The 22,898-nt window shown below is 31.4% G+C and overlaps 1 protein-coding gene across 13 annotated transcripts in view; it reads right to left on the reverse strand.

The window, feature by feature from the left end:
• Nucleotides 1–22,898, reverse strand: part of LOC123698557 (small conductance calcium-activated potassium channel protein) — a 205,350-nt gene that overhangs the window by 71,052 nt on the left and 111,400 nt on the right. The window lies entirely within an intron of this gene.

The following is a 22,898-nucleotide window of genomic DNA, read 5'->3' on the forward strand; positions in this document are numbered from 1 at the left end:
TAATATGGATAATTTATTGGATGATATTTACTCAAATAAACAATTGTTTTTCGAACAGTCTTATTTCGTTGTTTCATTCTATGAATTGTATTACAAACAAAAAAATCGTATAAAATAATTGAAATAGAATCTATAACATGTATTAGAGCTTATTATTTTAATTATGTTCCCTTTAGCTTATTTTTCAGCAGAAATTACATAATATTATATATCAGAAGTCACAGAACAGTGGTGAACAGCCCTTGAAGTCCGCTTTATATAGTAGGTTCTAAAATGTAGCCCAAATGCATACAAATTTACATCACAATACCCAACGACAATTAACAGTTGCAAACTAATCTTCTGATACGGAACAGTTTCGAATAGGACAAAGTCCCTGACAAGGCTAAATGCTCTTTGTTACGCTTTAACGAAGCAAGTAACGCCTTGAGCAACCACAAACTAGTGTGCCCTTATTAGTGGCATTTTTTTAACCGTCTACTTTCTCCTGTATACATGGTATTCAGAAAAGTTATAAAAACCAAAAGAGTTTTGTGATAGTTAATTAATTATGAAATAATTGTTTATTAAATTCGAGAGCGCTGATATTTTGACACAAATAAATTAATACAACGAAGCTTTCGTTCTAATGAACTTATTTTTTCTTAGAACAAATTCAAAACAAAGGTCCCTTCTACTTTCATACAAGTCGAATGTTCAATCCCAAGTGCGTTTATAGTACATCTAATTCATTCTTGTATGTAATTTACAAGAGGAAGTAAATGTTGTAACTTCAAACTCCCTCCGTTAGAACTTAGTTCTGTTTTAATGAACCTAGCAACACTCTAACTTCACGTAAGTTGAGTGTCCATACTTTAAAAATTGCATAAGTGTAGTGTATGTCGCTTTAGAGTTAAAGATCCCGTATAAGTTTGGCCTTCGTTCGTCTAAGTAGCGTATGAAAATAACATATTATTATTAAATAAAATGCAAACTTGAACATAATTTATACTATCCGAAGTCCGTAAGAGAGAGTGAAGTATATTAATAAAGTTAAAGAAAAAAAAAACAAGAAATTATTGTGTTGTCATCGATCTTTGAGCGTTCAAAGTTTGAATAAAATCTGTCCGTTTAAATGGGTCAAAATCGAGTTTATAGGAGTCGATTACATCGTCTAAAGGTTACATACAAACATACAGGTGAAGCTAGTACAAGAGTTACGAAAACAAAGATTCATTCCGATTTTAGGTAATCAATGAGAAACCTTACTTCACATCATTATTCACATTCCCTCAACACTTTCAGAACATGAATATTATGAAGATAAGAGTAGGCAGAGAATGATGGACGAATCTAATATTACTACCTGAAGAGTAGGCACTATTATGTACTCTATCAAAACGTAACTTATAAAATATACACACATACAATACCTATACATAAGTAAATGATCATTTAATTTATTAAAAACGTAATAAAAAACCGCCAAAACCATATTAAAGTCTTTAGAATGACTGAATGTGCTGTGAAGCGGGTCTGCTTTAATGAACCCAGTAACACTCTGAGCAAACAACTCGAGTGTCTATACTTAAGTGGCTTTTTTAAAACTCTCTTCTTTACAATTTGGATTTAAATTTATGTTTAAATAAGGAATGTGTGTGGAAATGTTCATAATAATTTCTAAACATGGTTTATACATGATTTTTTGACATAATAATATGCAACAATCATAGATTTTTCTATTTTAATAGAAATAATTTAAAGATATATTTTTCATGAATTATCATATGAATTGTCTCGTTGTGACATTAATTACCCATTATAATAATATTATGGTGTATTACTACTAGAATAGAAAATTCATCATCATCATCATCATCAGCCCATATACGTTCCCACTGCTGGGACACGGGCCTCCTATTAGGGTACAGGCCATAATCCACCACGCTGGCCAAGTGCGGGTTGGCGGATGACACATGTCGTCGAACTTTTTTTTATTCTTCAACATGTCGGTTTCCTCACGATGTTTTCCTTCACCGTTCCAGCAGTGGTGATGTTACAACATGCGCAGATAAATTGAAAAATCAATTTATTTCCTGCGCGCTCGCCTGGTCTCGAATCACGGACTTATCGATTCGAAGTCCGAGGTCTCACCACTGAGCCACCACTGCTCTAATCAGAATAGAAAATTGTATCACTTTTATTGTACTAGCTTAAATTATTTTTATACAACTCCTGTAATAACACGTTAACAAAGTGAAAATAAAAATCATAAATTATATCTGATCAAAGTAAAAATAATACATAAATATTCACAAACTGCAGTGAAGAGATCAATGCAAAGACTGAATAATTATATTATACACTAGCGGTCCGCCCCGGCTTCGCCCGTGGTACATATTTCGTAATAAAAAGTAGCCTATGTCCTTTCTCGGGTATCAAAATATCTCGCTACCAAATTTCATGCAAATTGGTTCAGTAGTTTAGGCGTGATTGAGTAATAGACAGACAGACAGAGTTACTTTCGCATTTATAATATTAAGTATGGATTTAGCTCAGCCTCACTCTATTACTATTTCTATCAACCTAAATCTAATAAAGAAGATCTCCCAGTGGAGTGAATTAATTCCACGCGAAATTAGAATTTGTGCTAACCACAAAATTAATGTCTACATCTAAATTTTAAGAAAACAAATTACCCTCTTTTCGTATAATTTATCATCACGGAATTTAATGTCATACTCTTCAGACCTCTTTCTTGAGTGTTTGAAGAAATTATTAATCCTTTTATGCAAAATAATGGTGCTTTTTAGTGCGTTAATGTAGTTATCGTTGATTAATGTTTATGATGTAATGCAGTTCATTCAAATCAAGTAACATTATTTAAAATATTCGCTATTCAGTCTTGCAAGAGACAAGAGACACAACATAAATAAAAAAAAAATGGTTGTCTGTAAAGTCTGTTTGCTGACGATAGTTGAACGTGACAATGGCCGATTGTGCTTCTTTGTCGCTCGATCCGCGCTCTCGCTTGCACTTCAAGCCTTACGGAACGCCTCAGAGCGCGAGGTAACGCCGCATGAGTCATGTTTTTTCGTGCGTGCAGCCGGCTATCGAATTATAAGGCGTTGTCACGTCAAAAACTTTATTCATATAAAATTGACTATTGCAATTATAGGTAATAAATGGATAAATAGTTAAAAACAAAATATTTTAAATTCCACTGCTTACATCTGTCCGAAATTACAATTTTCAATAGCGTTGTATGAAATATGCTTCATTATAACGCTATAATTTCTTTAAAATTTTTGTTAGAACTACAATACAATTAAAAATACACACCAAAACGATCCTTCAAACAGACCACACACAACAAACGACGTACGAAATTAGCATGCATTTTAAAAATTTGGCACTCACGCGATCCGACTATTTATTGAGTTGTTCTTTATAAGTTCTTTGTACACAAGGGACACAATCCACTGTGGGACTGATGACCTCGCTTCCTGTTTAATTAAACGAATGCCTGTGTGCCATGTCAGTCTTTTATTTGCCTTAGCTTGATAAAGACCAGCTACTTTTTATCGGACAATACGCCGTTTAAACGTGGATGCATTTTAATAGTATTTTCAGGCATTTTAAATTGATGTGCCGAAAAATTCGATTAAACAGTTTTTTTATTGTTTCTAATTTCTAGAAAAAGATAAATGTATTCCTTGAAAATAGGAATAAAATAAGAGGAAAAGCAAAGCAAATTTACAAATAATAAAGATAGATGTTTGGTGAAAGTTTAAAGCTATCTTGACTCGGTACTTCCCGAATAAATCCCTTTTGATATTTCAACACAGGGTGGATAAAATAAAACCTCAACTTAACGAAAATTCGCTGTAGAAGTAAATGCACCAAATTTTATACAGACCAAAGTAAATAAATTCTTGAAAGGCGACTTTTCTCTTATCCTTTTTATGAAACGTAAAAGAATTTTGTAACCAACCAAAGAAGTAAATTCTTTGTTATTTCGGGTTTCTTTGAGATTTGTAATTTGGAAGTTTATTATTAATCTTTGTATAAAAACTATATAAAAATATAATTTCATTCTCTAGTTGGTCAAAGTTCAAACTTCGGTCGTAAGACTCTTTGAAGAAAACCTCTTCTTGATGTATTTTTAGTTCTAAAACAAATGACAAACGGCACATACTCGTAAAAATAAAAAATATATCATGTAATAATTGAATGATTGACGAGTGAACCTAACTTTTCTATTATTCCTAATAACATTTATGTACACTTCCTAATTATAACACTAACTGAATAAAGAACACGAAACGACATCCATATTGTATTTAAGTCTATAAAGTGTACCTACTACGCATGACGACAAACCATTTATATTTAGGTTGTCACGCAATGACAAATACAAAAATATAAAATTTAGACATTAGAGCGTTTCGGTAATTATGTTTTATGAAAGAGAATATTATAAATGAAGTAATTAAGTTTTGTTAACAAAGTGCCATAATTTGTGTGATGGAGCGCATAGTTTCGCTGTACTAATGTTCCTTTGACATTTCTAATTAAGGACTTTAAATATTGTGTGATACGATTTAATATTAAAAAGGGACTCAAAATTTAAGTCTTTATACCTCGTTTAGTAAAATATTTAAAAAATGGATTTAAATTTAAACTTTTTTATGTATTACAGGCATTATTTTTTTCTATAATTAGCGATAAATTATATAAATAAACAACTGTAAATTACAGGCAACTAATATCAGATCGATAAATATTAGAAACAGCTACAAACTTGAAAATATTCACTTGTTAAATAATAATATAATTGCATGTCTCACATTTACCTCATAGACTCACAGATAAGTCACAAAGCAACTAATGAAGCTCGAATCTAGTAAAACTGAATTAAAAAGTCTAATGACGGCCTATTCACCGTATCATTATAATGTTATGCATTTGTGTAGTTTAAATATTTCAGAAATGTTATGAAGTGTACAGAAATTACTTAGTTATGCCTAATTTTGTCTGGTTGCCTAATTTTAATAAATTACATTTGCGTTTCTATGTATGTGTTTTTAGGTCATTCAATGTGGCTATTCTAAAGTAACACAAAGAGAATATAATATTATGATTGTTTATTTCATAAATCTAAAATACCTTCATAGGACAAATAAATTGAACTAAATAAAAACCTTCCTTGCAACTCCAAACCAATTTCATCGTATTCGGATATAATTCTACCAATCCCGGTCGATCATGGATATTATAAATTGTTCACCTTATGAAAACAGTCATTTATTTATGTCTTTCGCTGGAGATAGCTTTATTTTGCGGTTTGAGAAATGCGTCAGGGATTCCGGTTTATTGGTGTAAGGGATCCATTCAGAATGATTAACTTTTATCACCGTTTTCCTTTCCACTGTTTTCTCTCGTATCTCATATTTATATTTATTTGTTTGCGTTTTTTTTTTAATTAAAATGCTAAACAAGTTTTAATTTTCAAGTCCATTCCATTCTAATTGACTCAATGTTAGATCAGCTGTTGGCCGCGATTCCGTACGCATAATTAATAATGTATGTTCATACATTGTTCTATATTCATAACAAATTAAATATTCACCTTAATTTATTTTTATACGCGTATCGATTCGAGTTTCCCAAGAGTAACAAAAAGCATTTTCGATAAACCATTACGATACATCTACGGGGAGGCGTGACAATCTTTGCAGCCAGTAAAAGCGCTTAGTAGCGACTTCCGTGTTTTATCAAAACGCGAAAAGGTGTCGGGGTTCACCTTTTCCCATTATTTAGATGACGCGACAAGGCTGCGAATATTACCGTCTTTAGCTTTCGCCGTTTGTTAGGCCCATTACTCAGTGAATTTCTTACGGCGACCTTGGCGGAGCCACTGTGTCTAGCGATGGTTTAGTGGTATTAAAAATATTTTGCGGTTCCATAAGTTGTTTTTCAACGCGGAAATGGTCTCTTTTTTTTAAATGGTAATAAGTCTCAGCCCGGTGTAATTCATTCAAGTTTTCTTATGTTTTATATATCCTAATGTAAGTCGTATATTTTTGTTAAAGCGTTTTTCAGAATATGAAACTAAATTTCAGCATAATTATTTATTTTCAAGTAAAATTAATTTATTTTACAACTGAATTATATAATCAGTGTCGTGAAATATTGTCGCATTTTCGGCAAAGATAACAAGATTTGGAACCTAACATAATTTATCAGCCTGTCTTCACCAAATTGAATAGAAAACACTTGGAGAATTAGATAATTTTTGGATATGTGGGACAGTTTATCAAGACAAGAGTTTTCCGCTGACAGAAACATTGTGTGATGGTGTTGACAAACAAAATATTTTATAATCTTTACTTTAATTGAATAAGAACATAATTAAACCATATATTACTGGTAAATCTGAGTAGTTATTGATAATTTACTAGATTAGCTTACAGGGCGGAGTTGCGACATTCTATAATGTTATTTTGTCACAATCTTTTTATAAGATTATTAGATACATATTCAAATCACAAAAATCACCTGAAACTTAAATTCTACTAGCATACATTACAACAAAAATACTGTTCTAGTATTATGAACAAATAATTTCATTTTCAATAAGAAAATAATATAGTAAGGGTATATTTTATGTACGTGTATGCTTTTGACGCTATCTGTCTAGTGTAACTAGTATGCTATATTCAGCTTACAAAGTATAAAATTTACTGTTTCATACTCTTTAATCCTTGCTCACTATTTCTATATCTACATCGAGTTGCTGCTCTTTGTAAATTTCCATTATAAACTATCTTAACTATGTAACAAGATTTATTACTGCGTATGTACAATAAAGAGTATTACATTCATTCATAGTGACTTTTAATTCTAATAAACATACCTGAAGAGCAGTTAGTTCAGCGACTAAGCAGACTATCATGGACAGGTTTGTGCCAGCTACATGTGTGCGTGCAAATACGTCGACAGCGTCGTCATTATCTCGTCTCACGTACAGTCTCTTCGTCCAATGATCGATTATTAACTTGACTGTACATTTTCACTTCACTTCAACACTTCCACAAGATCCTACGCTTTAATTGGTACTAAGAAACTGCTTTATATTTTAAAAGGACGCAAAATCCCAACTATTAGTTTAAACTGGCTGTAACTGCTTTGATCCGGTATCGACAACGTATATATTACGGGTATTCGTCAAGGGAAAACTGCTGGCGTTTTAGAACAAATCGGGCTGGTTTTTGGATATTTTATTTATTCATTGAAATGGTACATAATTTTGACTTTTACGTATTGCCTTTTCCAAGTACATTTATTGAATCCGTGTTTAAATTTATTCAGTTTTCTGTTAGATTTTAAAATGGTAAAAATAAACCTATATTGGATTTCAATTCTGAATATGACATGAATGAGTTGGCTTAGTAAGAAGGTTCTCGAAGCAGATTAGCGTCAAGATGTCGCATTGTGCTAAGTGCATATTTTATCCAGCGGTGACTGTGCTAACTGAAATTTAACCCTTGAACTGTTTTCTCAGCTTTCTTATTAACGTAAAAGAGTATATTTTTCTTTCTATCGTTAAACATAATATTATATGCTCAATATTTTGGTGAAAAATGTTAAGTAGGTATCTCTGTCTTTACGTAACGAATCTTTGTCGTCCTGGATGTAACGTATTTTTTAATAAAGAAAATTTTCGATCTATTTAACCCACCAATTTACCTATATGTATCAAACAAACAATCCTCACTGACCTATACAAAATTGTAATCATCCCAAAATGGACTCATCACAGTACGAAATATATTTGTGAAATCAGTTAACCAAATACACTGCTATATTGTGGTGAGACATCCCAGTGGCTTTGCGGTGACCAATCCGGCCACCGGTATATTACAAGATGCCTTATAATTAAATGAACGTAAGCAGACCAAATTGATACTGGGAAATTACCAAACGAGCGCCAGATACAAGATTAATGTTCGAAATGATTATGTTTAGATTTATGTGATAGTTAATGCACTAAGGACGTCAATACGTTATTTAGTGCACGGTAAATAAAGCGTATATTATCTACACTCCTATTATTAAATTTAGCATTTTACTTTATATTATATTTTATAATTTCATCAATGACCTATTATACTATTAGATAGATTAAAATATAAAAAGAACATCCAGCCACGACGCTGAATGGTGCGTGACTAAGTGAAACTCGGGCACTTAGCTGAGTTTTTTCTTGCCAAAATACAGAGCGGGTAACGTATCTAGCTCTTTTATATATCATAGAATTTCATCATTTTATCTGAAGTATAAACTTTGGGAAAGGAATTCGATCGATGCGGTATGTCGGCTGGTATTCATATTATATACGCGTATTTTACTGTCAAAACAATAAAAAAAAGTATAAAAATGTTACCATCAATAGAGAAAAAATAATTTAAAGCGCTATCTATTTGTTTTACTATTTTTTAAACTTTTAAATGCGCCGAATATCGTAAGGTTAAATCATTGATTCAATAAATAAGAAGAATTTGGAATATTAAAACCTTTTTCACGCACCCCGTTAATTTCATTTCTACCAATCCTATTGCTCCAAAAAGGTAGTTAAATGCCTTAGTATTTGCTTTATATATCTTTAGGCTTTGTTACGCAAAAGAAAACGTCTTTATAATATAGTAATATTATAAAGAAGACAATTTTATTATAAGTATTTGATTATAGGTATATGAGGATTTAGATCTAAAACCACTTAACCAGTTTGAAAAATGCTTTTACCATTAGAAGGCTTCATCGTTACCGAATAATTTATTAAGGTTATATTTTATTCATTTTTTTTTCTTTATCTCTCGGGTAAAGCAGGGACGAGCGGTTAGTCTCATTTAAGTTTGAATTGTTTATAGTTGTTCAGAGATACAAAGTGCGTTAACGTACGAAGTTTGTACTATATAGTTAAAACATTTACTGTTTAATTCTCTTTGTGAGAAACGAACTGACGTGCTGAAAATTGTATATTGTTCATATTTGCGAACTTTCAGTTCGTTGTGAAAAGCAAAGAGACGTCACATTTTGATATCTGTTACTTTTCCAATTATGTTCCAGTTTCAATATTAATTTATTTTATATACGACAGGGAACAGGTAGTAATATACTTACTGTTTTATAAGCCAAATCTATTTTCAATCACTATTTAATTGTATTCTTCAATGGCAATCTCTATTGCTACAGTGCTAGGTACATAATAATATATCAAGATAATTTGTCGTAGAAAGTAATTTTGATTCATAACAATATTTCGACTAACATTACACACAATATATTTATACCGAGTTTTTTGTGTCGATATATTCTCGTGGCTATCAGTCTAGAACAGATTGAAAATAAATCTCGGACCAAAACGTCAGTGTGGTCGCGTTATCGCAATCGTAGGCAAAATTGGATTCAAGCTACAGGCCAATGTGTATCCTTGAACTAAAAAAATCCGAGAAATATTTTCAAAAGCTTGTAAGAATAAAGAATTCTTTTAAAATAAGTGCGTTTAATCAATATTACCTAAATCAAGGATAAGAATAAAGAGAAGTTTTTTGTTTGCTGGTCGAAGCCGGGAGAATCTATACTAATATAATAAAGCTGAAGAGTTTTGTTTGTTTGAATGAACTACTGGTCCGATTTCAAAAATTATTTCGGTCTTAGGTAGCCCATTTATCGAGAAAGGCTTATGGGCTATAAAATATCATCACGCTAAGACCAACACGAGCGAAGCCACGCGGGTAAAACCGCAAGGTACTGCTAGTTTAAAAATAAATGCGTCAATCAATATTACCCAAAACAAAAGGAATATGATTAAGGGACGTTTTTGTTTTTTTGTTTGTTGGTCGAAGCCGGGACAATCTATAAGTTTCAAAAGAATTGTTTTTGCTTTCATTACTTCGTACTATCAGTTGAATATCAGCCATCGCATTCGGCGATACGATCCTTATAGTACTTTACTGCTCTGTTATTGTTCCATTCGCATTTTTCTCTTACAACTGGACACAATATTTTCTTTTAATGATCTCAGACATAAAACATTTTGGAAATAATACGTTGGTTTCGTGAGAGCGAAAAACAACATTGATAGTTACAATTGTTTTTTTTTCCAGAACATAGAGATAACAACATACAATGATATTAAATTGTTTTAAAGTGAAACTTCTTTAGGCGTGTTGAGAGTAATATTTCAAGGTCGCGTCATGGCAATACCGTCACGTCATGGAGTAAGGCGACGATTTCGGTGTCTTTGAATCTTGCCAAAGAAGTTTCACTTCTGACACACGCTCTTTTTATTTTTTCGGTCTAAAATATGATCTTTGATCTAACTGACATAAAACATGCACTCAATATTAACAACGTAATTACAATACATCATACGTACGAGAAACAACGACGTTCTTAACCAAGATGAACTGAAAATTAATTTGTCTAGACCCAGGAAGTCGAAACAATATACTCAAGTCAATAACCACAAGAGTAAGACTATAAGCTAAACAAATGGTTTAGTTGAACCAATATATTATGTACACAGCGTTGACAGGGAGGAATATTTTAGCTTAACAGCTGCAATATGTTCCTTAAGGTTTAAGCCAGCTTGGTAGAAAATACCATGAAATATCGAACCAATCTAGACGTGTATTGCACTCATGAATTTATTTGAAACTGTATAGAAAATAAGGTGGGATGTTGGACCATTTTTCACTGTCTTTTTCATGTGTTTTGGCTTTTTGGTATATTATTATCTAGGTACTAGTAACCTATACGTATTATAGAAAATAAAAACTATGAATTATAATCTCAATATAGGTATACAAAATAGGCAAAGAACCATTATGTTGTAGGTACGTTGTAATTTTTTTTGCAGCTTAATAGACTTTTATAGAAATTGGATCTTTAAGCCAGAAGAAGTTAATATTACATCAAAGAGATTTTCTCTTAGATACGAGATGCGGTTAAAGAAATCAATGCACGCACATACCGGCTGATTGAATTTTTTTCATTATAACACAGTTGCTAAAAACGTATAGAGATTTATGTTAATTTTTGCATTCATTATTTACATTTTCATAGGCACAAAAATTGCTATCCCCACGAAATTCATTTTTTTCATTTACCTATTCGTAAATTCTGTCAAGTTGTAAATTTTATAACGATCGTATGAAAAGCCCTTATATAGATTGAAATAACTATAGGTTAGTAACAAAACACTATTTATATGTAAGTAATATTCATTAGCAGCATTTACTTTCTATGTTGTTTAACTGAAATCAATTCGGTTCGTTATATATTATCTGTAATTGGACAATTATGTCATTCCAGAGCGTATATGGCTAATTAATTGAAATTCATTGAACCATTCTAACACTAAATTATAGAAACGGCCTTCAAATGGGTGTTATAATTCGCATTAGTTCCAAAGCTATGGAAGCGTTGTAGCAAGAATACTAAATTTGGCGATATGTATATAATAATATTCACAAATACTAAATTGATTTCTCTTAATTCAATGTATCGTATAAACCCCATACCTCACGTAGCCTGGAAGAAATCACTAGTATCGATAAGGTCGCCTTTTATTTATACTTTGCGTCCAATCTGTATCTGTATTGTATGTAAGTATTTTTATTTTGAGTGGTGTTCTACAATAAATAATCAAATAAACAAATAATTGAAAAGCACAATTTCAATAACAATTATCTTGGTAAACCAAATCCGCGACCCTATGTGGTCGCATATTAATTTGTGATATTTTGTTATATATGCTATTAAAATATGTATATTATATTCATGAAACTTCGTGGAATTTTAAAACAGTTAATTCCCGTGGTAGTAAGTGATCACTTAGTTGTTTCAGTGGGATCACTGACACGAATTGCAACTATTTCCTACGGGAATAAAGACTGCGAGTAACATTTTTCTTGTTAGCGTTATCCATACTTTATTTGGTTTACTTTAAAAATTTAGAATTCATTTATTTTATCGAACTAATAATAATGTTTAAATTTTTTATCTAAGATGCAATATGTATTGATTGTTTAGTGTTGTAGGTAGCTAATCAGTTAGTTAACTATTTTTATTCAAAATTTTGAGATACATTTGCGATTTCCCAATATTTTCCGATTATAAAGGAGCGTTCACATACCACGTCTTTTCTATATATTTCTAAAGCTTGTTCTCATAAATGCAAACTGTGTCATCTCTAACCTTGCGAGTGACACCACAGAATGTATGCATTTGCATAACTTGATATATATATATTCCCGGTATATTTTGAATAAATTATATAATACGTATAAAGTGGTCGTGTATGAACCAAGATGTTAGTAAATTGATGGAATATTTAAGCGAAAATATATTCTTAGGAACTAGATACGTTGATTTACTTGATACCTACTGTTTATTTTTTATGAATTTGTATTTTATTAATATAGATCATTACAAGAATATACATTTTATTAAGATGATTATTATAGCAGAGGGAAAACGTGTATTTATTTGAAACCTGGCCAACAATAATAATTATATAGATAGAGTAAAGTTTAAATACCATTTCATTTCTTTTTTTCCATTTTCATGAAAAACTTATACCATTTCCTTGGTTAAACCAGACTAGAACCTACAATCTCAAAACAATGAACATGTTACCAACATGCAGTAGGACTTTCATTCTATTATTATATAGTCATAGCAAAATATAGGTAACTATACTTAACTTATAGTTAATTCGTAATAATCCTAGCATTTATTGTCAGATATAAAGTACTGCAGTGGGTCACGTAGAAATAATAAACGAAAAAAAGAAAAGTTATGAACTTCAATAAAAGTCGAATGAACGTAACATTGCTCTTACGTCGTAACAATTGTTACGTACGAAATACTTTTACAAGTTTTAATAAAAAACACTTTTTGTGTTACAACTGTAATAAAGCATTATTGTATGAAACGTGGGTTATTTATAGCTACGATTTTGTGTTTGTTCCAAAAATGCAATTATTTATAACTTAACTCCTATTTATATTAATAAAATATTTTACAGTATGGATGCTTGATAATATATTTTACGCTTTATAAAATCATATGTATCAAAGTTAAATTACAATTTTATCAGCAAACTAGCTGTTGCCCGCAGCTTCACTTGCGTGGAAAAGATAAATTTTCATGATATAAGTTTTCATCCCCTATTTTACCCCTTTAGGGGATGAATTTTCTAAAATCCTTTCTTAGGGGACGCCTACGTTCTGACATCTACCTGTATGCCTTTCAACTCGATACGTTCAGTGGTTTGGGCTGTGCGTTGATAGATCACTATATCAGTCACCTTTGAGTTTTATATATTATACATATAGATTAAATATCTATTTATTAAGGATCTGTTTAAATGCATCAGCCCGATATCGCGCTTTAGCGCTTCGCAGTTTCAGCCGAATTGCTCGTGGAATTTTATGTAAAATAAATCATGATTGAATGTAGAAATTTTATAGCGTATTTTGAACGGTTGAATCCTTTGATTTATTAAATTACAAATATATTTTTTTTACTTTATTTACTTTATCCATTCAGTTAATATAGGTACGAAATATCTTGTAGATCCCGTGACAGGCGTGACTTCTTTGCAAGATGTATCAAGACAAATATTAAAATATCCAGATATTTGATGATAATATTATATTCCCAAAAAAAGGACTAGCACGTATACGTGCTTAAAACTTGACCGTTCCTTTTACTTTTTTGCAATTAAATACAATAAAATCTCTTCATCAAAACACCAGTTAATCTTATCTTACATCTATAAAACTTCAGAAATTTTAAAGCCAAAAGAAGTTTCATCTCAAACCATCGAATGAGACCATCGACCTCGGTTGGCGCCAGCTAGTCTGCTACAATAAACCCATAGATTATTAAGCAGAGGTATTTCCGCAGACTCAATATTTTATCTAATTTATGACCGCATTTTCTGCATAAATGATTTTAGCTAATGCAATAAATTTAATGTACAAATCGAGTTAGTTTAATTGTACATAAATCTCGAATTTATATTTCGATAATTTTAAATGTTTTGTTTATGTGAAATTTACGTTTAATAATTAAATCTAATGTTAACTCCTGTTATAAATTAAAAATAACTTAAATTATTATAATAATATTTCTTTATTTATGTACGTAACTTATCGCTCAATGTACAAATATTTCTTTAAAATTCGTTGGCTCTGTCGGATTTTACGAAATATTTATTTGAACAGCTTTTATAAAAACATTTCAATACTTTTATTGCATCGTTTGTGCAAAAATACAATATTTTAAAGCAAAAACTTCACTGAACATACACATTTTTTCGAATCCATTAAATGTAAATTGTAAATTGTAATATGAATTTTATATAAAAAGTACCACAAACAAACGTTCTTCATTTATCACAGATCATATTTTAAAGTATAATTTTAAATCATACCAGTAAGTTGCAATAGTAAAACGATATCACAGTTAACAATAAACCTCTTAACATCTATCGAAAAGTACTCAAGCACACAGAAATTCAATAAAACCTTTGTGATTATAATAAACTCCTTCCCATATAAAAGGAATACAAAAATCCGGTAATGCTACGATCCACGAACCATTCAGGTGTACTGCTATAACATTTTTATGAACAACTGTGACATAAATTTGTCACAAGTGTCTAACTCGTCAAATTCTACGCGTTTTATTGGTCGCATAATTCCTAAATGCAAAGGTCAAGTATGTCTATAAGAATGTGGCGCAGCTGTTGTTCCTAATCACCTGAATCGTAGCCTTTTAATATTATATTTATTGAGAACGTTACGTGATAAGGGGACGATTTGAAGAGAAGATAGATACATCGGCAGAAGGATAGTTACGTGTACTTTTAGAAAATGTTATTTGAATAGTGAGTCTAAATAGATGTTGATAGGAATTAATATAGTTCAATATTTAGGAAATGCGCACAATACGTAGTCTACATCTTGTCATTTCAGGTACAAAACACTTTCAAAAGCTAAACAGCTCCTAAGAACGTTTCCCTTTAAACACAAAGGCAGAAAAGGTACACAGTAACTACACTTAGAGCCCCATTCCAAAAATCCTGTATATTTCTTACTAACGTGAATAGACTCGCGAGAAATGGGTGTGGATACGTGTTAACGCGACATAACAAAAACTCGAAATAGTCCAGGCTCAATACTCTTTTAATGCTTTTGACCGTAATATGAAGTTAAAATCAAAAATGTTATGCGGTCCCGTACTAACACATAAACTTGTAATTGCTTCAACGCTCAGGGGCTGTCGTATAATCAATTGCAGACTCTCATATAAACTATCTTGCGACACAAGTGCGCGATATTATAGCTACAGATATTACATCATTTTATTGCGTTTGTACGACGGAAATAAAATTTTTAAATGCCTTTGCACCAACAGCCATTTTATATGCATATTCGTTCAGCCCGTAAACGCAATGGCATTTTCTGTGTATTTTGTGTCCACACATAGCTTTTCACTTTACGTGTGATATTTTTAAGGATATGATTGCTTTCAAGTGTTATCAAGAAAATAAATCCGACTAATCTTAAACTTCACATAGCAGAGACGCGTCATGTGGAATTCAATGTACGATTTATATTACAATTTTGTTATGTTTCAATTTAATTCAGTACAGTGAAAATATGTTACGAATGAAGACTGCTGAATGTTTTTATAAAATTCTTGGAAATATATTTTTCTACAAATATTATAGGTAGGTAATATTTTGAGTGCAGTATATTAAACTCTTTCAATTGAATATAGCTTACAAACTATGTTTTACTAAGCAATTAATCGCCATAAAAATTGTAATACCTGTGTACTGAAATAATTGGTTTCATGAAGAATTGTTATGAAAATGGTTCAATTTTTCACAGCACTAAGACGTATACAATAGTGTAGAGTGATACTGAATAAACCGATACATTTACCATTCTCGGGGTATCATTAGCATGTCACGACAAAATGTCATCAATAATTCTTCTATTTGGCTTTGAGTAACCACAAAATATAGGTCGAGAGAAGTAATAATCAAATAAAAGATCGATGATAATATATTCAATGGAAGCAAATGAACTGTTGATATAGAAATAATTTCCTTACTGGAATTGCAAAGCTATTGTTTTGGTAGATTAGATTTGTGGTTTGTTGTTTTAAAGATAATTTTGAGGTTATCGTTTTAGTAGAGGATTAATTTCTTAACTGTTAGTACAAAAGTCATTAATATATTATAAGGTGAAAGTTGAGGATATGTTTGTTAGTTTTAAACGAATTCAATTACACGAATACCGCATGTTGGTAAAAGTAGGCGTGGCCCACTTTTAGTATAAATTATGCAACATGAATGGTTTTTGAAGGTTGTTTTTAATGTATTACGTATCATTGTTTGTAATCTGATGATAATTTAGTTAGTAATGACATAAAATTACGCCAACTTATTAATGAATAAATTTAATTACCTACATAATTTTTTTTCTAATATTATAAATTTAGTACCTTCATGTTTATAACGAAATTGATATTATTTCAGTCCTTTTTTATGCAAAGGAAAATTGCATACACTCAAAATGCCCTTATTCAAACCATAAATATCGAATGTATTCACAATCCCATCCGAACGGGAACTGAGCAAATTTAATTTTTTGCTCGCATAAAGAAAATCGCAATACAGTTGATACCATGACACGCAGCTTGTGACAAAAAAGGGTAAAAACTTGGTGACGACTAGGAAACTATTCCCTCGGGATTGAGATCTCTGTATCGGAGGATTGACGGAAGATGAACAAGATATATCTAGGCTCTTAAGGGCGGAAGTTCAATGTGTTCTTATCATTTTATTCGTACTCGTGTGTAGGGAATTTGCCTTGTCCTGATAAAGCGTTATGGAACGCATTCCTTTGAATTAAAGAAAAATATAAGGTAAATTTTAGCGGTATATACTAAACTAGTTGTACCCCGCGGTTTTACCCGCATTGCTCCTCATAACCTTCCTCGATAAATTGGCTATCTAACACCGAAATATTTTTCAAATATGAATTTCCTGAGATTAGTTCGTTTAAACAAACAAACTCTTCAGCCTTATAATAATATTATTAAGTATAGATGTAGAGCATAGCAAACTAAGCTTAATTGCGGTTCGATAAATGTATCCTTTAACCGCGAGACAGAAATTAATACTTGTACAGTTACGAAATTTACTATCAAAGATGAAACTCAACAAGCGTGGAACCTTAGTCAAGGATAGTTACTCTATGAATTCATCAAAGAAAAAGGTCGATTACGTGATCGAAATTTGTAATTCTTAGTTGATATGAACCACTCACGCTTTCATGAATCTCATGCAATGATGCAGAAGATAAAATATCGATTCTTATACTCTTATACTATATATAAAGACAACTAGCTTACCACCCGCGGCTTCGCCCGCTTTCTCTAAAACGATTTGGGATTTAAACTATCCTATCTCTCAAGTTGGATCAAACTGCACATGGTGTGCGAATTTTATTATAATCGGTTAAGTGGTTTAGGAGTCCATTGAGGACAAACATTGTGACACGAGATTTATATATATTAAAGAAGATATCAAAAGCCTGTCATTACAATAATTTTATTTACTGATTTTAAACCTAAATATCTTAATGCAAAGGTATGAATGCTTAAGATTAAAGGAAAAGCAATGCCTAACCCATGCAGTAAAATATAATATAATTATTGGGAATTTTGCCTTAGAGGCATAGGAAAATTTACAAAAATCAGAGGAATTCGAAGTGAATATCTAGCTAGTAATATAAAATAGGAGTTCTTGGCAAGGCAATCGTAGTTGATAAGCAATAAATAAAAATACTCGTGAATAATGAAATAGTGAACATATTATTGTTTTCCTCAAAAATGGAATAAAGGGAAAGGAAGTTAATAGGAAAGGGAAAAAGGTACTCGTAGTAACTAGAGAAAAGCGTAACTTAAGAAGCCTTTCGCTATCATTTACGTAAGTCAGAACGTGATCTGAACATTTTAACTCTTTTTTATAATAATGTTAAGAAATTGTGCATGTTAAGTCATATACGTAAAAAAAGACAAAATATGAATTAAAATAGATAAATAAGTACCTATGTGTGATACTGTGTGCCATAGAATATACGAAGAAAAATGCGAATGGAAGAAGAACGTAATGATTTAAATTGAAACACTAAAAATAAATGTACATACATACGTAATAAATAAAGCTCTCGATGTGAAAAGCGAACGGTTATGTAAATCACACACAATAATATTGAGATAAATATAAAAATTTGAATTTTTACACCTTTTGAATTTTAACCGCAACGCATTCCAAATATTGGATGGAGCCATAAATCGTACGTATGTAAATTTGACATATAATTTTTCAGCCCCGTTTTGTGGGTTATAAATTTTGTCCGCAGAAGGAACCGTTTACAATATAATTAAACGGTAATTTAAAAATGCATATATCAGAATGCAAATTGCGTTTAATGATTGTTCAGAAGTAAATAATGTTTTGTGTTGCTCATCTACAAGCTTCAAAGCAAATGAAAATAAATTTTATTAGAAATTTATACCCAGCGACGAAGATTTATATCACAGCCATGGCAGATGCAGCTCGGCATTAGGTATATCCATAAACGTGTTTATCATCGACCACTAAATTCTAAACACTAAAGATGCACTAATTTTAGCTAATTATATAATGAATAATTAAGAAACGACACGTTACTAGTTTCGGTGGTGTTGTTATTGACAGCCGGTGGAATCAACATAGCAGTGGGCGGTCCATTTATAACGCTTATGTGAACAAATCATTCAAATCGGAATATGAGTATGGATGGTTAATTTGGTGACATATCGAATGATTTAATTCAATGACTATTTACAGAGCGGGGACCGGGGTAAAGCGCGATACTATCCCCTGACGCGGCGACGTTTCAACTGAATCACCCTCAACTCGATGCCCCCGCCCAACATAGAGCGCTTGCTCGCCCCTCGATGAAAGGGAAACTAAATCTTCCCCGTCTTACAATAGATTACAATTTCCCCTGTACGCTTGCGTGTGGTGAAGAAGATTCGTGCTTCGTCCCCACAGCGGCCAATACGCATGTCCACGACAACGTAATGTACAGAAATTCGTATAGGGAACATTGTTTCCTTGTACATTCGGATTTTCAGAGTTCAAGGACTTGGTATATCTGTTCGAGTCGACGTCAAAGATAATTGAACTTTTATTAAAGTGATATTTAAGAGGCGCTTTCTATATTCCATTCACGTGAACCATCATTTTGTTTGCGTTCTTGATAACTCGCGGCTTTGCGCCTGTTCTTTGTTACAACTTTAGCTATGCTGAATAATGTTTGGTGTTGAACATATATATACGAAAATTCATGCCTTTGGATTGTGTACGCATATAAACTAGGAACTGCGGGAGTGAAGGAATATTAAGTGGAAGTAACATGTTATTTTACTTGGCTCTGAATGTTGTACGCTTTGCGGTGCTTGTGATTTTCAGTATTACATATACCGAGGAAATGTTAATATTAATATATTCTATTGTATTTCGTTAACATCAAAGCAAAGTAAGGCATTCATTTGCAATAATTTAATATTTTTAATTGCGGAAATGTATTCGAAAAACATGCACAAATATGAAATGCTTCATGATATGCAGATGTAGAATTTTTACTTCTGAATTCCGAAAAATGATGCACTTAATTAGAAAACTAAGCTAGAGTGCTACAAAACCGACCGAGCTCAAACAATATAGACATCATAGTAAACCTGTCACAAAAAGTTACTCCCCAAAGCACAACACAAAAAACTGTTTTTGAACCTGATAAACGATAATAATCTCTCAATCTTAACAAACATAATCAAATTAAAAAGCCAACCAACAAGATAATCGAAACCATTTCTTTTCAATCAGCAAGTTACCCCTTTCTTTGACAATGTCATAAATGCTATTTGCCGCTTCAAATCACTCTTTGTCGTGATTGTCCTACTTTAAAGTCCACTTCATAGCATTGAAGACTTACGAGAGCCATTATCGGATTGCTTTATACAGATATTATGTAGTTAAGTGAGGTTAGCCCAAAGGCGTTGGAGTATTTAGTCCTGTAATATTCAATTGAATTTAGATGGATATGAGATTTCAATAATGAATGGTCCTATAGTCCAATAGTAATATGACACACCATTATGTATGCACGACTTATACAGGGTGTAATCGTTAAGTGAGCACAAGCGATTATTCCGTAACTATTGCAGATATCAAAAAACTAAACTGATATTTCTCGTTTTTTTTTTTAAAAATATTACGGCCATTTTACTCATTAGGTTAAGTACTTTCGATATCAGTTTAAAGTTTTTTGTTATCTGTAATAGTTACGGAAAAATCGTCTGTGCACACTTAACGATTACACCCTGTATAGATAAAATATAGGTAAAATAATTATTAATACATAGTTTTATCGAATATGTTATATTTTGTCCTTGATCATGGTAAAGATAATGACTACAATTATTGCTTTAGTATATTCACGAAATAGTTTCTTCGTTAAAAATTCGTTTCATAAGACTTAATTGTTTTTTAATCAAAATTCAAATATATTTTCGAGTTCAATAATATACTAACAGTGAGTAATAAAGCTCTCCACTGACTACGTGTTATAAATATAATCAGACAATAAGACCGAAAGCTTCATCAATTTGGCGATATTATATCGTTTTCCCAGAACAATAATTATTATCACTGACCGATGGACCAGCAAGAGTTAATCGAGTCAATACATCATAGTATTTTGCTTCGTGTGAAAGTATTAAGGTCCAAATATATAAATAATGATTGAATGATTACCAGGGGAGTAATCTACAAGTATTTCGTTGTTGTATTTCATATTATTCGAGTGGACACCTCGAATTCTACTAAAGATGAACTTTTGTTACTTGGAAACCATTACTTTTTACAACATTGTACTTCTGTATGACTACTGTATACAGTAGTATACTTTAAAAACTCCCTTTTTTCATTTAAAAGAGTTTTCTTAATAGCCACGTTACGATTATAAGAAAACTAGCATTCCGCCCATTGTGTATAAAACCTAATAAATTACACATAATATAAACTTATTCAATCACTTTATCCACGAAAGCATACATAGGGATACATGCAATATAGCGACAAAGAAAGTGACTTTGTTTTTTGCTATGTAGTGATAAACATTTAAAATTTATAAAAAAAATATTGGAATATTCTAGAAAATCTTATATAATAAGGAAGCAAAGCAGATGCTCCACTTGGCGATTAGTGCTAACACTGTAAAGGCATGAACAACAATTAGTTGCAGATGTGCTAGCCACAAATGGGATTTAGGATCTTGCGATTGTAGAATAGAAGGAATATTATAGTTAGGTATTTGCATAATAGATGTATAAGCGCTTACGATATTATAGTGTTTCTAGTACCTTGTGGGATGCAGATGTATTTCATTTCTGTTTCAATGATCTCTAACTACTGATATATTTCGTTATGGTACAAAAAGTATAAAACTTTCTGTCCTATCAAATAAATATTTAGCTGTTTTTTGATTGGATGGAAGCCAGGATCTCTTGTTCCTGTGCTTACGTGCTTATCACTGTACATAGGGGAGATACATAGATTTATACAATACAGGAAAGTCTATAATATTATTTCCTTATTAGGTAATAAATAAAATGAACAGGATCCCGCCAAAAAATCTAAATATAGAAAATGGTAGACACCAAAATATATTCAGCCGTGACTAGCATCTACATGAAGTGCTACACAATAGTGCTACAGTGCTACGCCGTAGCACTATAATGTACTAATGCTAATTTTAAACGTCACCTTAGTCCACACAATTATGTTTGTAACATCAGCTTACACTCAAGGCTAATATTGCATGGCAACTATAATGTGGTTGATATTCGTCACTTTTACGCAATATTATATTGGAATTATTTTGCTATATAGCTATTTCAAATAATGAGCTATCGATAATAATAGACAGTAAGTTCAGAGACATGCTTAGATATACATATTATAATATTCAACATAAAGTTACAATTGAGTTTCGTGGATCTGGTACCACATAAACGTTGTAAACTTAGTTATAACAATTTTTTGGTGTTAACGACAATTAATAAAAGAGCCATAGTGTATCATTATGGTTTTACCTTTTTGAACAACTTATTTTAGATTGCTAAAATAATATAACATGAAGTTATACAAACAAGCAGGAAAAATTATCCAAACTAATGTTTCACCTAAATACACTGCACTAAATTTATCATCTAAAGCGCAGTAACTCAACGTATTGACTTTCCTATTTTTGGCACCATGAACTTTATTTACAAAAGCGTTGGCTTTGAACTACATCCATCGATAACATTTATCAAGGCTGTCTCTCATTTTCAAAAGGTGTTATACCTATTATTTTATAATTGATTGAAATATTTAGTATTTTTATCTATTTATCAGTATCCTAACAAATATTAATATAGAGTTTATTCAGAAATTAAAGATAATAAATTAATTATTCAAGTTTATCAAGTTGTAGATACTACTTTTACAGTAAGAGACGCCAGAAGCCTATTATATTTTACCAATAAATTATCTATCTCTACAATTTATCAAAATTATTCCTACCGATATAACGAGAAAGTTAAGAATTAATATACTAAACACTTACACGCGATTATATGAAATGGATAATTTGCCCTTAAAATGCCTTTAAAATCTCAGTGATCGTGTAGAACAGATTTCATTTTTCGGCAAGTCATCAGTATACGAG

Source organism: Colias croceus, chromosome 16 (assembly GCF_905220415.1).
Source record: "Colias croceus chromosome 16, ilColCroc2.1".
Taxonomy (NCBI): domain Eukaryota; kingdom Metazoa; phylum Arthropoda; class Insecta; order Lepidoptera; family Pieridae; genus Colias; species Colias croceus.